We start from the raw sequence: 14,372 nt of genomic DNA, 5'->3' as shown, positions 1-14,372 counted from the left end.
TGCTCGACGGCAGTTGGCCCAAAGCCACTGGGATCCACCGTTGGGCTGCCACGGCCTCTTAGCCCCAGCAAACTACCCTTTCAGCCACGCCACCCGCCAAGCACAGTTCCGATGCCTGGAGGTCAGCCGACCTGGAGAACCAGTCACGGCCCACGACCCCGCTCCTGCCTCCAGCCGTAGCGAAACGGCAGAGGGTGGGCTTTTTCCGGAGGGAGCTGTATAGAGACACACGGGCAATTAGGTGGCTGCGGCGTGGATGCGCGCTGGTGGGGACGGCCAGTTGTAGGTCGAGGGCTTCGCGTGCCTCACGGCCTTCACCTGGGCGTGCGGCGCAGTCTGGCTGCGGGCCAGCCACCACGGGAGCGGCTGGTTTATGGCTATCTTCCAGGGCCGCCTTCTGGCCGCATTTCCATCCAGACCTGCGGGGAGCGCCCCCTCCAGAGCACGCTGTGTTGGGAGGGCCCTGAGGAGGTGAGGCCTGCAGAGGCGGAGGCGGCATCAGCCGTGGGCGCCTAAAGGAGAATTTATAGTGGGAGGCAAAAAAGCCTACAGCACCTGGTATTCCCATGTGGTCTCCCATCCAAGTACTAAGCAGGCCCGACCCTGCTTAGCTTCCAGGATCAGACGATATCGGGCGCGTTCAGGGTGGTATGGCGGTAGAAGGCTGCGGGGGCCACGGGGTGCCTCTTGAGGCTTAGCTTCCCTGGTGCTGGGGCTTGCCGACAGCCCGGCAGCCAACCCTCTCCGGCACGGCCCAGCCCGCCCACCAAGGCAGGCGACAGGAGGCCTCGGGCACCCGGGATTGGCGGACTCGTGGGAGACCTCGCAGCTCAGGTCAGGCGGGACCCTCCAGGCCCATAGGAGCTTGGCCCTCTGCCCCAGATCCCGCTTGACGCCCACAAGGACGTGGCCCCGGGGGCTTAAGGGCCCGTGGCCCACGGTCCTTTGGGCATTCGCCACCCTGTCTGCCCACACAGTTCTAGGTGAAGCCCGGCCGCGGCCAGGCTGGCCCTCCTGCCCGACGGCAGTTGGCCTGAAGCCACTGGGAGGCACCATTGAGTCGGCAAGACCCCTTAGACCCAGCAAGGCCACCCTTGCCCCTCCGCCAAATGCTGAGCAAAGTTCCCTGCACCCGGTGACCGGCCGGCCCGGAGAACCATTCCCGGCCCACGACCCCACTCCCGCCCCCGGCCGTGGTGAAAGAGTGGAGTGTGGGCTTTTTCCGGAGGGAGCTGTGGAGAGACACACGGGCAGACGGGTGGCTGCGGCGTGGAGGGGCGCTGGTGTGGTCGGCCAGGTGCAGGTCGAGGGCCTCGCGGGCCTCACGATCTTCACCCGGGCCTGCGGCGGTGTCTGGGTCCGGGCCAGCCACCCCGGCAGCGGCTGGCGTGCGGTTGCCTTCCAGGGCCGCCTTCTGGGGGCATGTCCAGCCAGACCGGCGGGGATGGCCCCCTCCGGCGCACGCTGTGTCGGGAGAGGCCTGAGTAGATGAGGCCTGCAGCAGTGCCCGGCGGGGGCAGAGGAAGCCTTGAGTACCGGCCACTACAAGAAAAGGGCAATCGGGGGGCAAAAAATACTACAGCACCTAGTATTCCCAGGTGGTCTCCCATCCAGGTAGTAAACAGACCCGACCCTGCTTAGCTTCGGAAATCAGACGAGATGGGGTGCGTATAGGGTGGTATGGCCATAGAAGGCAGCGGGGCCCACGGGGTGCCTCTTGAGGCTCAGCTTACCTGGTGCTGGCAAATTACCGCCAGTCCGGCGACCAGCCCTCTGCAGCACGGCCCTGCGGCCCGCCCAGGCAGGCGATAGCAGGCTTCGGGGTCCGGGTGTGGTGGAGTCTTGGACGCTCTAGCAGCTCAGTTCTGGCGGGAACATCCAGGCACATAGGCGCATGGCGAACCGCCCCAGATCCCGCTCGACGCTCACAAAGACGTGGCTCTGAAGGCTTAAGGGTCCGTGGTCCACGGTCCCTTGGGCATTCCCCACCCTGTCCACCCACGCAGTGCTAGGTGCAGTCCAGCCGCGGCCGGGCTGGCCCTCCTGCCTGAAGGCAGTTAGCCCAAAGCCACTGGGAGCCACCATTGATGCGGCACGGCCCCTTGGACCCAGCAAGGCCACCCTTGCCCACACGCCACCCGCTGAGCACAGTTCCCAGCGCATGGTGGCCGGCTGGCCCGGAGAACCGGACCGGCCCAGGACCCCGCTCCCGCCCCCGGCCATGGCGAAACAGCGGAGGGTGGGCTTTTTCCGGAGGGAGCTGTGGAGAGACACAGAGGCAGACAGGTGGCTGCGGCGCAGATGGGCGCTGGTTGGGTTGGCCACGGGCAGGTCGAGGGCCTCGCGGGCCTCACGATCTTCACCCGGGCCTGCAGCGGAGTCTGGGTCCGGGCCAGCCACCCCGGGAGAGGCTGGGGTGCGGCTGCCTTCCAGGGCCGCCTTCTGGCGGCATGTCCACCCAGACCGGCTGGGTGGGCCCCCTCTGGCGCACGCTGTGTTGCGAGAGGCCTGAGTAGATGAGGCCTGCAGCAGTGCCCGGCGGGAGCAGCGGAAGCCTTGAGCACCGGCGATGACAAGAAAAGGCAGATCGGGGGGCAAAAAATACTACAGCACCTAGTATTCCCAGGTGGTCTCCCATCCAGGTAGTAAACAGACCCGACCCTGCTTAGCTTCCGAGGTCAGACGAGATGGGGTGCGTTTAGGGTGGTATGGCCGTAGAAGGCAGCGGGGGCCACGGGGTGACTCTTGAGGCTCAGCTTAGCTGGTGCTGGCGAATTACCACCAGTCCGGCGACCAGCCCTCTGCTGCACGGCCCTGCTGCCTGCCCAGGCAGGCGACAGGAGGCCTCGGGGACCCGGAGGTGGCAGAGTCTTGGGCGACCTTGCAGCCCTGTTCGGGCGGGAACCTCCGGACCCGTAGGCGCTTGACGCTCCACCTCAGATCCCGCTCGACGCTCACAAGGACGTGGCCTCAGAGGCTTAAGGGCCAGTGGCCTGCTGTCCCTTGGGCATTACACAACCTGTCCACCCTCGCAGTTCTAGGAGCAGCCCAGCCATGGCCGGGCCGGCCTTCCTGCTCGACGGCAGTTGGCCCAAAGCCACTGGGATCCACCGTTGGGCTGCCACGGCCTCTTAGCCCCAGCAAACTACCCTTTCAGCCACGCCACCCGCCAAGCACAGTTCCGATGCCTGGAGGTCAGCCGACCTGGAGAACCAGTCACGGCCCACGACCCCGCTCCTGCCTCCAGCCGTAGCGAAACGGCAGAGGGTGGGCTTTTTCCGGAGGGAGCTGTATAGAGACACACGGGCAATTAGGTGGCTGCGGCGTGGATGCGCGCTGGTGGGGACGGCCAGTTGTAGGTCGAGGGCTTCGCGTGCCTCACGGCCTTCACCTGGGCGTGCGGCGCAGTCTGGCTGCGGGCCAGCCACCACGGGAGCGGCTGGTTTATGGCTATCTTCCAGGGCCGCCTTCTGGCCGCATTTCCATCCAGACCTGCGGGGAGCGCCCCCTCCAGAGCACGCTGTGTTGGGAGGGCCCTGAGGAGGTGAGGCCTGCAGAGGCGGAGGCGGCATCAGCCGTGGGCGCCTAAAGGAGAATTTATAGTGGGAGGCAAAAAAGCCTACAGCACCTGGTATTCCCATGTGGTCTCCCATCCAAGTACTAAGCAGGCCCGACCCTGCTTAGCTTCCAGGATCAGACGATATCGGGCGCGTTCAGGGTGGTATGGCGGTAGAAGGCTGCGGGGGCCACGGGGTGCCTCTTGAGGCTTAGCTTCCCTGGTGCTGGGGCTTGCCGACAGCCCGGCAGCCAACCCTCTCCGGCACGGCCCAGCCCGCCCACCAAGGCAGGCGACAGGAGGCCTCGGGCACCCGGGATTGGCGGACTCGTGGGAGACCTCGCAGCTCAGGTCAGGCGGGACCCTCCAGGCCCATAGGAGCTTGGCCCTCTGCCCCAGATCCCGCTTGACGCCCACAAGGACGTGGCCCTGGGGGCTTAAGGGCCCGTGGCCCACGGTCCTTTGGGCATTCGCCACCCTGTCTGCCCACACAGTTCTAGGTGAAGCCCGGCCGCGGCCAGGCTGGCCCTCCTGCCCGACGGCAGTTGGCCTGAAGCCACTGGGAGGCACCATTGAGTCGGCAAGACCCCTTAGACCCAGCAAGGCCACCCTTGCCCCTCCGCCAAATGCTGAGCAAAGTTCCCTGCACCCGGTGACCGGCCGGCCCGGAGAACCATTCCCGGCCCACGACCCCACTCCCGCCCCCGGCCGTGGTGAAAGAGTGGAGTGTGGGCTTTTTCCGGAGGGAGCTGTGGAGAGACACACGGGCAGACGGGTGGCTGCGGCGTGGAGGGGCGCTGGTGTGGTCGGCCAGGTGCAGGTCGAGGGCCTCGCGGGCCTCACGATCTTCACCCGGGCCTGCGGCGGTGTCTGGGTCCGGGCCAGCCACCCCGGCAGCGGCTGGCGTGCGGTTGCCTTCCAGGGCCGCCTTCTGGGGGCATGTCCAGCCAGACCGGCGGGGATGGCCCCCTCCGGCGCACGCTGTGTCGGGAGAGGCCTGAGTAGATGAGGCCTGCAGCAGTGCCCGGCGGGGGCAGAGGAAGCCTTGAGTACCGGCCACTACAAGAAAAGGGCAATCGGGGGGCAAAAAATACTACAGCACCTAGTATTCCCAGGTGGTCTCCCATCCAGGTAGTAAACAGACCCGACCCTGCTTAGCTTCGGAAATCAGACGAGATGGGGTGCGTATAGGGTGGTATGGCCATAGAAGGCAGCGGGGCCCACGGGGTGCCTCTTGAGGCTCAGCTTACCTGGTGCTGGCAAATTACCGCCAGTCCGGCGACCAGCCCTCTGCAGCACGGCCCTGCGGCCCGCCCAGGCAGGCGATAGCAGGCTTCGGGGTCCGGGTGTGGTGGAGTCTTGGACGCTCTAGCAGCTCAGTTCTGGCGGGAACATCCAGGCACATAGGCGCATGGCGAACCGCCCCAGATCCCGCTCGACGCTCACAAAGACGTGGCTCTGAAGGCTTAAGGGTCCGTGGTCCACGGTCCCTTGGGCATTCCCCACCCTGTCCACCCACGCAGTGCTAGGTGCAGTCCAGCCGCGGCCGGGCTGGCCCTCCTGCCTGAAGGCAGTTAGCCCAAAGCCACTGGGAGCCACCATTGATGCGGCACGGCCCCTTGGACCCAGCAAGGCCACCCTTGCCCACACGCCACCCGCTGAGCACAGTTCCCAGCGCATGGTGGCCGGCTGGCCCGGAGAACCGGACCGGCCCAGGACCCCGCTCCCGCCCCCGGCCATGGCGAAACAGCGGAGGGTGGGCTTTTTCCGGAGGGAGCTGTGGAGAGACACAGAGGCAGACAGGTGGCTGCGGCGCAGATGGGCGCTGGTTGGGTTGGCCACGGGCAGGTCGAGGGCCTCGCGGGCCTCACGATCTTCACCCGGGCCTGCAGCGGAGTCTGGGTCCGGGCCAGCCACCCCGGGAGAGGCTGGGGTGCGGCTGCCTTCCAGGGCCGCCTTCTGGCGGCATGTCCACCCAGACCGGCTGGGTGGGCCCCCTCTGGCGCACGCTGTGTTGCGAGAGGCCTGAGTAGATGAGGCCTGCAGCAGTGCCCGGCGGGAGCAGCGGAAGCCTTGAGCACCGGCGATGACAAGAAAAGGCAGATCGGGGGGCAAAAAATACTACAGCACCTAGTATTCCCAGGTGGTCTCCCATCCAGGTAGTAAACAGACCCGACCCTGCTTAGCTTCCGAGGTCAGACGAGATGGGGTGCGTTTAGGGTGGTATGGCCGTAGAAGGCAGCGGGGGCCACGGGGTGACTCTTGAGGCTCAGCTTAGCTGGTGCTGGCGAATTACCACCAGTCCGGCGACCAGCCCTCTGCTGCACGGCCCTGCTGCCTGCCCAGGCAGGCGACAGGAGGCCTCGGGGACCCGGAGGTGGCAGAGTCTTGGGCGACCTTGCAGCCCTGTTCGGGCGGGAACCTCCGGACCCGTAGGCGCTTGACGCTCCACCTCAGATCCCGCTCGACGCTCACAAGGACGTGGCCTCAGAGGCTTAAGGGCCAGTGGCCTGCTGTCCCTTGGGCATTACACAACCTGTCCACCCTCGCAGTTCTAGGAGCAGCCCAGCCATGGCCGGGCCGGCCTTCCTGCTCGACGGCAGTTGGCCCAAAGCCACTGGGATCCACCGTTGGGCTGCCACGGCCTCTTAGCCCCAGCAAACTACCCTTTCAGCCACGCCACCCGCCAAGCACAGTTCCGATGCCTGGAGGTCAGCCGACCTGGAGAACCAGTCACGGCCCACGACCCCGCTCCTGCCTCCAGCCGTAGCGAAACGGCAGAGGGTGGGCTTTTTCCGGAGGGAGCTGTATAGAGACACACGGGCAATTAGGTGGCTGCGGCGTGGATGCGCGCTGGTGGGGACGGCCAGTTGTAGGTCGAGGGCTTCGCGTGCCTCACGGCCTTCACCTGGGCGTGCGGCGCAGTCTGGCTGCGGGCCAGCCACCACGGGAGCGGCTGGTTTATGGCTATCTTCCAGGGCCGCCTTCTGGCCGCATTTCCATCCAGACCTGCGGGGAGCGCCCCCTCCAGAGCACGCTGTGTTGGGAGGGCCCTGAGGAGGTGAGGCCTGCAGAGGCGGAGGCGGCATCAGCCGTGGGCGCCTAAAGGAGAATTTATAGTGGGAGGCAAAAAAGCCTACAGCACCTGGTATTCCCATGTGGTCTCCCATCCAAGTACTAAGCAGGCCCGACCCTGCTTAGCTTCCAGGATCAGACGATATCGGGCGCGTTCAGGGTGGTATGGCGGTAGAAGGCTGCGGGGGCCACGGGGTGCCTCTTGAGGCTTAGCTTCCCTGGTGCTGGGGCTTGCCGACAGCCCGGCAGCCAACCCTCTCCGGCACGGCCCAGCCCGCCCACCAAGGCAGGCGACAGGAGGCCTCGGGCACCCGGGATTGGCGGACTCGTGGGAGACCTCGCAGCTCAGGTCAGGCGGGACCCTCCAGGCCCATAGGAGCTTGGCCCTCTGCCCCAGATCCCGCTTGACGCCCACAAGGACGTGGCCCCGGGGGCTTAAGGGCCCGTGGCCCACGGTCCTTTGGGCATTCGCCACCCTGTCTGCCCACACAGTTCTAGGTGAAGCCCGGCCGCGGCCAGGCTGGCCCTCCTGCCCGACGGCAGTTGGCCTGAAGCCACTGGGAGGCACCATTGAGTCGGCAAGACCCCTTAGACCCAGCAAGGCCACCCTTGCCCCTCCGCCAAATGCTGAGCAAAGTTCCCTGCACCCGGTGACCGGCCGGCCCGGAGAACCATTCCCGGCCCACGACCCCACTCCCGCCCCCGGCCGTGGTGAAAGAGTGGAGTGTGGGCTTTTTCCGGAGGGAGCTGTGGAGAGACACACGGGCAGACGGGTGGCTGCGGCGTGGAGGGGCGCTGGTGTGGTCGGCCAGGTGCAGGTCGAGGGCCTCGCGGGCCTCACGATCTTCACCCGGGCCTGCGGCGGTGTCTGGGTCCGGGCCAGCCACCCCGGCAGCGGCTGGCGTGCGGTTGCCTTCCAGGGCCGCCTTCTGGGGGCATGTCCAGCCAGACCGGCGGGGATGGCCCCCTCCGGCGCACGCTGTGTCGGGAGAGGCCTGAGTAGATGAGGCCTGCAGCAGTGCCCGGCGGGGGCAGAGGAAGCCTTGAGTACCGGCCACTACAAGAAAAGGGCAATCGGGGGGCAAAAAATACTACAGCACCTAGTATTCCCAGGTGGTCTCCCATCCAGGTAGTAAACAGACCCGACCCTGCTTAGCTTCGGAAATCAGACGAGATGGGGTGCGTATAGGGTGGTATGGCCATAGAAGGCAGCGGGGCCCACGGGGTGCCTCTTGAGGCTCAGCTTACCTGGTGCTGGCAAATTACCGCCAGTCCGGCGACCAGCCCTCTGCAGCACGGCCCTGCGGCCCGCCCAGGCAGGCGATAGCAGGCTTCGGGGTCCGGGTGTGGTGGAGTCTTGGACGCTCTAGCAGCTCAGTTCTGGCGGGAACATCCAGGCACATAGGCGCATGGCGAACCGCCCCAGATCCCGCTCGACGCTCACAAAGACGTGGCTCTGAAGGCTTAAGGGTCCGTGGTCCACGGTCCCTTGGGCATTCCCCACCCTGTCCACCCACGCAGTGCTAGGTGCAGTCCAGCCGCGGCCGGGCTGGCCCTCCTGCCTGAAGGCAGTTAGCCCAAAGCCACTGGGAGCCACCATTGATGCGGCACGGCCCCTTGGACCCAGCAAGGCCACCCTTGCCCACACGCCACCCGCTGAGCACAGTTCCCAGCGCATGGTGGCCGGCTGGCCCGGAGAACCGGACCGGCCCAGGACCCCGCTCCCGCCCCCGGCCATGGCGAAACAGCGGAGGGTGGGCTTTTTCCGGAGGGAGCTGTGGAGAGACACAGAGGCAGACAGGTGGCTGCGGCGCAGATGGGCGCTGGTTGGGTTGGCCACGGGCAGGTCGAGGGCCTCGCGGGCCTCACGATCTTCACCCGGGCCTGCAGCGGAGTCTGGGTCCGGGCCAGCCACCCCGGGAGAGGCTGGGGTGCGGCTGCCTTCCAGGGCCGCCTTCTGGCGGCATGTCCACCCAGACCGGCTGGGTGGGCCCCCTCTGGCGCACGCTGTGTTGCGAGAGGCCTGAGTAGATGAGGCCTGCAGCAGTGCCCGGCGGGAGCAGCGGAAGCCTTGAGCACCGGCGATGACAAGAAAAGGCAGATCGGGGGGCAAAAAATACTACAGCACCTAGTATTCCCAGGTGGTCTCCCATCCAGGTAGTAAACAGACCCGACCCTGCTTAGCTTCCGAGGTCAGACGAGATGGGGTGCGTTTAGGGTGGTATGGCCGTAGAAGGCAGCGGGGGCCACGGGGTGACTCTTGAGGCTCAGCTTAGCTGGTGCTGGCGAATTACCACCAGTCCGGCGACCAGCCCTCTGCTGCACGGCCCTGCTGCCTGCCCAGGCAGGCGACAGGAGGCCTCGGGGACCCGGAGGTGGCAGAGTCTTGGGCGACCTTGCAGCCCTGTTCGGGCGGGAACCTCCGGACCCGTAGGCGCTTGACGCTCCACCTCAGATCCCGCTCGACGCTCACAAGGACGTGGCCTCAGAGGCTTAAGGGCCAGTGGCCTGCTGTCCCTTGGGCATTACACAACCTGTCCACCCTCGCAGTTCTAGGAGCAGCCCAGCCATGGCCGGGCCGGCCTTCCTGCTCGACGGCAGTTGGCCCAAAGCCACTGGGATCCACCGTTGGGCTGCCACGGCCTCTTAGCCCCAGCAAACTACCCTTTCAGCCACGCCACCCGCCAAGCACAGTTCCGATGCCTGGAGGTCAGCCGACCTGGAGAACCAGTCACGGCCCACGACCCCGCTCCTGCCTCCAGCCGTAGCGAAACGGCAGAGGGTGGGCTTTTTCCGGAGGGAGCTGTATAGAGACACACGGGCAATTAGGTGGCTGCGGCGTGGATGCGCGCTGGTGGGGACGGCCAGTTGTAGGTCGAGGGCTTCGCGTGCCTCACGGCCTTCACCTGGGCGTGCGGCGCAGTCTGGCTGCGGGCCAGCCACCACGGGAGCGGCTGGTTTATGGCTATCTTCCAGGGCCGCCTTCTGGCCGCATTTCCATCCAGACCTGCGGGGAGCGCCCCCTCCAGAGCACGCTGTGTTGGGAGGGCCCTGAGGAGGTGAGGCCTGCAGAGGCGGAGGCGGCATCAGCCGTGGGCGCCTAAAGGAGAATTTATAGTGGGAGGCAAAAAAGCCTACAGCACCTGGTATTCCCATGTGGTCTCCCATCCAAGTACTAAGCAGGCCCGACCCTGCTTAGCTTCCAGGATCAGACGATATCGGGCGCGTTCAGGGTGGTATGGCGGTAGAAGGCTGCGGGGGCCACGGGGTGCCTCTTGAGGCTTAGCTTCCCTGGTGCTGGGGCTTGCCGACAGCCCGGCAGCCAACCCTCTCCGGCACGGCCCAGCCGCCCACCAAGGCAGGCGACAGGAGGCCTCGGGCACCCGGGATTGGCGGACTCGTGGGAGACCTCGCAGCTCAGGTCAGGCGGGACCCTCCAGGCCCATAGGAGCTTGGCCCTCTGCCCCAGATCCCGCTTGACGCCCACAAGGACGTGGCCCCGGGGGCTTAAGGGCCCGTGGCCCACGGTCCTTTGGGCATTCGCCACCCTGTCTGCCCACACAGTTCTAGGTGAAGCCCGGCCGCGGCCAGGCTGGCCCTCCTGCCCGACGGCAGTTGGCCTGAAGCCACTGGGAGGCACCATTGAGTCGGCAAGACCCCTTAGACCCAGCAAGGCCACCCTTGCCCCTCCGCCAAATGCTGAGCAAAGTTCCCTGCACCCGGTGACCGGCCGGCCCGGAGAACCATTCCCGGCCCACGACCCCACTCCCGCCCCCGGCCGTGGTGAAAGAGTGGAGTGTGGGCTTTTTCCGGAGGGAGCTGTGGAGAGACACACGGGCAGACGGGTGGCTGCGGCGTGGAGGGGCGCTGGTGTGGTCGGCCAGGTGCAGGTCGAGGGCCTCGCGGGCCTCACGATCTTCACCCGGGCCTGCGGCGGTGTCTGGGTCCGGGCCAGCCACCCCGGCAGCGGCTGGCGTGCGGTTGCCTTCCAGGGCCGCCTTCTGGGGGCATGTCCAGCCAGACCGGCGGGGATGGCCCCCTCCGGCGCACGCTGTGTCGGGAGAGGCCTGAGTAGATGAGGCCTGCAGCAGTGCCCGGCGGGGGCAGAGGAAGCCTTGAGTACCGGCCACTACAAGAAAAGGGCAATCGGGGGGCAAAAAATACTACAGCACCTAGTATTCCCAGGTGGTCTCCCATCCAGGTAGTAAACAGACCCGACCCTGCTTAGCTTCGGAAATCAGACGAGATGGGGTGCGTATAGGGTGGTATGGCCATAGAAGGCAGCGGGGCCCACGGGGTGCCTCTTGAGGCTCAGCTTACCTGGTGCTGGCAAATTACCGCCAGTCCGGCGACCAGCCCTCTGCAGCACGGCCCTGCGGCCCGCCCAGGCAGGCGATAGCAGGCTTCGGGGTCCGGGTGTGGTGGAGTCTTGGACGCTCTAGCAGCTCAGTTCTGGCGGGAACATCCAGGCACATAGGCGCATGGCGAACCGCCCCAGATCCCGCTCGACGCTCACAAAGACGTGGCTCTGAAGGCTTAAGGGTCCGTGGTCCACGGTCCCTTGGGCATTCCCCACCCTGTCCACCCACGCAGTGCTAGGTGCAGTCCAGCCGCGGCCGGGCTGGCCCTCCTGCCTGAAGGCAGTTAGCCCAAAGCCACTGGGAGCCACCATTGATGCGGCACGGCCCCTTGGACCCAGCAAGGCCACCCTTGCCCACACGCCACCCGCTGAGCACAGTTCCCAGCGCATGGTGGCCGGCTGGCCCGGAGAACCGGACCGGCCCAGGACCCCGCTCCCGCCCCCGGCCATGGCGAAACAGCGGAGGGTGGGCTTTTTCCGGAGGGAGCTGTGGAGAGACACAGAGGCAGACAGGTGGCTGCGGCGCAGATGGGCGCTGGTTGGGTTGGCCACGGGCAGGTCGAGGGCCTCGCGGGCCTCACGATCTTCACCCGGGCCTGCAGCGGAGTCTGGGTCCGGGTCAGCCACCCCGGGAGAGGCTGGGGTGCGGCTGCCTTCCAGGGCCGCCTTCTGGCGGCATGTCCACCCAGACCGGCTGGGTGGGCCCCCTCTGGCGCACGCTGTGTTGCGAGAGGCCTGAGTAGATGAGGCCTGCAGCAGTGCCCGGCGGGAGCAGCGGAAGCCTTGAGCACCGGCGATGACAAGAAAAGGCAGATCGGGGGGCAAAAAATACTACAGCACCTAGTATTCCCAGGTGGTCTCCCATCCAGGTAGTAAACAGACCCGACCCTGCTTAGCTTCCGAGGTCAGACGAGATGGGGTGCGTTTAGGGTGGTATGGCCGTAGAAGGCAGCGGGGGCCACGGGGTGACTCTTGAGGCTCAGCTTAGCTGGTGCTGGCGAATTACCACCAGTCCGGCGACCAGCCCTCTGCTGCACGGCCCTGCTGCCTGCCCAGGCAGGCGACAGGAGGCCTCGGGGACCCGGAGGTGGCAGAGTCTTGGGCGACCTTGCAGCCCTGTTCGGGCGGGAACCTCCGGACCCGTAGGCGCTTGACGCTCCACCTCAGATCCCGCTCGACGCTCACAAGGACGTGGCCTCAGAGGCTTAAGGGCCAGTGGCCTGCTGTCCCTTGGGCATTACACAACCTGTCCACCCTCGCAGTTCTAGGAGCAGCCCAGCCATGGCCGGGCCGGCCTTCCTGCTCGACGGCAGTTGGCCCAAAGCCACTGGGATCCACCGTTGGGCTGCCACGGCCTCTTAGCCCCAGCAAACTACCCTTTCAGCCACGCCACCCGCCAAGCACAGTTCCGATGCCTGGAGGTCAGCCGACCTGGAGAACCAGTCACGGCCCACGACCCCGCTCCTGCCTCCAGCCGTAGCGAAACGGCAGAGGGTGGGCTTTTTCCGGAGGGAGCTGTATAGAGACACACGGGCAATTAGGTGGCTGCGGCGTGGATGCGCGCTGGTGGGGACGGCCAGTTGTAGGTGGAGGGCGTCGCCTGCCTCACGGCCTTCACCTGGGCGTGCGGCGCAGTCTGGCTGCGGGCCAGCCACCACGGGAGCGGCTGGTTTATGGCTATCTTCCAGGGCCGCCTTCTGGCCGCATTTCCATCCAGACCTGCGGGGAGCGCCCCCTCCAGAGCACGCTGTGTTGGGAGGGCCCTGAGGAGGTGAGGCCTGCAGAGGCGGAGGCGGCATCAGCCGTGGGCGCCTAAAGGAGAATTTATAGTGGGAGGCAAAAAAGCCTACAGCACCTGGTATTTCCATGTGGTCTCCCATCCAAGTACTAAGCAGGCCCGACCCTGCTTAGCTTCCAGGATCAGACGATATTGGGCGCGTTCAGGGTGGTATGGCGGTAGAAGGCTGCGGGGGCCACGGGGTGCCTCTTGAGGCTTAGCTTCCCTGGTGCTGGGGCTTGCCGACAGCCCGGCAGCCAACCCTCTCCGGCACGGCCCAGCCGCCCACCAAGGCAGGCGACAGGAGGCCTCGGGCACCCGGGATTGGCGGACTCGTGGGAGACCTCGCAGCTCAGGTCAGGCGGGACCCTCCAGGCCCATAGGAGCTTGGCCCTCTGCCCCAGATCCCGCTTGACGCCCACAAGGACGTGGCCCCGGGGGCTTAAGGGCCCGTGGCCCACGGTCCTTTGGGCATTCGCCACCCTGTCTGCCCACACAGTTCTAGGTGAAGCCCGGCCGCGGCCAGGCTGGCCCTCCTGCCCGACGGCAGTTGGCCTGAAGCCACTGGGAGGCACCATTGAGTCGGCAAGACCCCTTAGACCCAGCAAGGCCACCCTTGCCCCTCCGCCAAATGCTGAGCAAAGTTCCCTGCACCCGGTGACCGGCCGGCCCGGAGAACCATTCCCGGCCCACGACCCCACTCCCGCCCCCGGCCGTGGTGAAAGAGTGGAGCGTGGGCTTTTTCCGGAGGGAGCTGTGGAGAGACACACGGGCAGACGGGTGGCTGCGGCGTGGAGGGGCGCTGGTGTGGTCGGCCAGGTGCAGGTCGAGGGCCTCGCGGGCCTCACGATCTTCACCCGGGCCTGCGGCGGTGTCTGGGTCCGGGCCAGCCACCCCGGCAGCGGCTGGCGTGCGGTTGCCTTCCAGGGCCGCCTTCTGGGGGCATGTCCAGCCAGACCGGCGGGGATGGCCCCCTCCGGCGCACGCTGTGTCGGGAGAGGCCTGAGTAGATGAGGCCTGCAGCAGTGCCCGGCGGGGGCAGAGGAAGCCTTGAGTACCGGCCACTACAAGAAAAGGGCAATCGGGGGGCAAAAAATACTACAGCACCTAGTATTCCCAGGTGGTCTCCCATCCAGGTAGTAAACAGACCCGACCCTGCTTAGCTTCGGAAATCAGACGAGATGGGGTGCGTATAGGGTGGTATGGCCATAGAAGGCAGCGGGGCCCACGGGGTGCCTCTTGAGGCTCAGCTTACCTGGTGCTGGCAAATTACCGCCAGTCCGGCGACCAGCCCTCTGCAGCACGGCCCTGCGGCCCGCCCAGGCAGGCGATAGCAGGCTTCGGGGTCCGGGTGTGGTGGAGTCTTGGACGCTCTAGCAGCTCAGTTCTGGCGGGAACATCCAGGCACATAGGCGCATGGCGAACCGCCCCAGATCCCGCTCGACGCTCACAAAGACGTGGCTCTGAAGGCTTAAGGGTCCGTGGTCCACGGTCCCTTGGGCATTCCCCACCCTGTCCACCCACGCAGTGCTAGGTGCAGTCCAGCCGCGGCCGGGCTGGCCCTCCTGCCTGAAGGCAGTTAGCCCAAAGCCACTGGGAGCCAC

General features: G+C 66.5%; 14 pseudogenes; all 14 read right to left on the bottom strand.

Annotated features, from left to right (window-relative positions):
• Positions 1-543: 543 nt before the first annotated feature.
• Positions 544-662, bottom strand: LOC132358399 (5S ribosomal RNA; annotated as a pseudogene).
• A 911-nt stretch (positions 663-1,573) lies between these two features.
• LOC132358608 (5S ribosomal RNA) lies at positions 1,574-1,692 on the bottom strand (annotated as a pseudogene).
• A 909-nt stretch (positions 1,693-2,601) lies between these two features.
• On the bottom strand, positions 2,602-2,720 carry LOC132358641 (5S ribosomal RNA; annotated as a pseudogene).
• An 896-nt stretch (positions 2,721-3,616) lies between these two features.
• On the bottom strand, positions 3,617-3,735 carry LOC132358397 (5S ribosomal RNA; annotated as a pseudogene).
• A 911-nt stretch (positions 3,736-4,646) lies between these two features.
• Positions 4,647-4,765, bottom strand: LOC132358606 (5S ribosomal RNA; annotated as a pseudogene).
• Positions 4,766-5,674: 909 nt separating this feature from the next.
• Positions 5,675-5,793, bottom strand: LOC132358630 (5S ribosomal RNA; annotated as a pseudogene).
• An 896-nt stretch (positions 5,794-6,689) lies between these two features.
• On the bottom strand, positions 6,690-6,808 carry LOC132358395 (5S ribosomal RNA; annotated as a pseudogene).
• Positions 6,809-7,719: 911 nt separating this feature from the next.
• On the bottom strand, positions 7,720-7,838 carry LOC132358605 (5S ribosomal RNA; annotated as a pseudogene).
• Positions 7,839-8,747: 909 nt separating this feature from the next.
• Positions 8,748-8,866, bottom strand: LOC132358619 (5S ribosomal RNA; annotated as a pseudogene).
• An 896-nt stretch (positions 8,867-9,762) lies between these two features.
• On the bottom strand, positions 9,763-9,881 carry LOC132358394 (5S ribosomal RNA; annotated as a pseudogene).
• A 910-nt stretch (positions 9,882-10,791) lies between these two features.
• Positions 10,792-10,910, bottom strand: LOC132358604 (5S ribosomal RNA; annotated as a pseudogene).
• Positions 10,911-11,819: 909 nt separating this feature from the next.
• Positions 11,820-11,938, bottom strand: LOC132358607 (5S ribosomal RNA; annotated as a pseudogene).
• An 896-nt stretch (positions 11,939-12,834) lies between these two features.
• Positions 12,835-12,953, bottom strand: LOC132358534 (5S ribosomal RNA; annotated as a pseudogene).
• A 910-nt stretch (positions 12,954-13,863) lies between these two features.
• On the bottom strand, positions 13,864-13,982 carry LOC132358603 (5S ribosomal RNA; annotated as a pseudogene).
• Positions 13,983-14,372: the final 390 nt, after the last annotated feature.

This window comes from Balaenoptera ricei, unplaced genomic scaffold (assembly GCF_028023285.1).
Source record: "Balaenoptera ricei isolate mBalRic1 unplaced genomic scaffold, mBalRic1.hap2 scaffold_149, whole genome shotgun sequence".
NCBI classification, from domain to species: domain Eukaryota; kingdom Metazoa; phylum Chordata; class Mammalia; order Artiodactyla; family Balaenopteridae; genus Balaenoptera; species Balaenoptera ricei.
The sequence above is the reverse complement of the archived record's forward strand: the minus strand, read 5'-3'. Positions and strand labels throughout refer to the sequence as shown.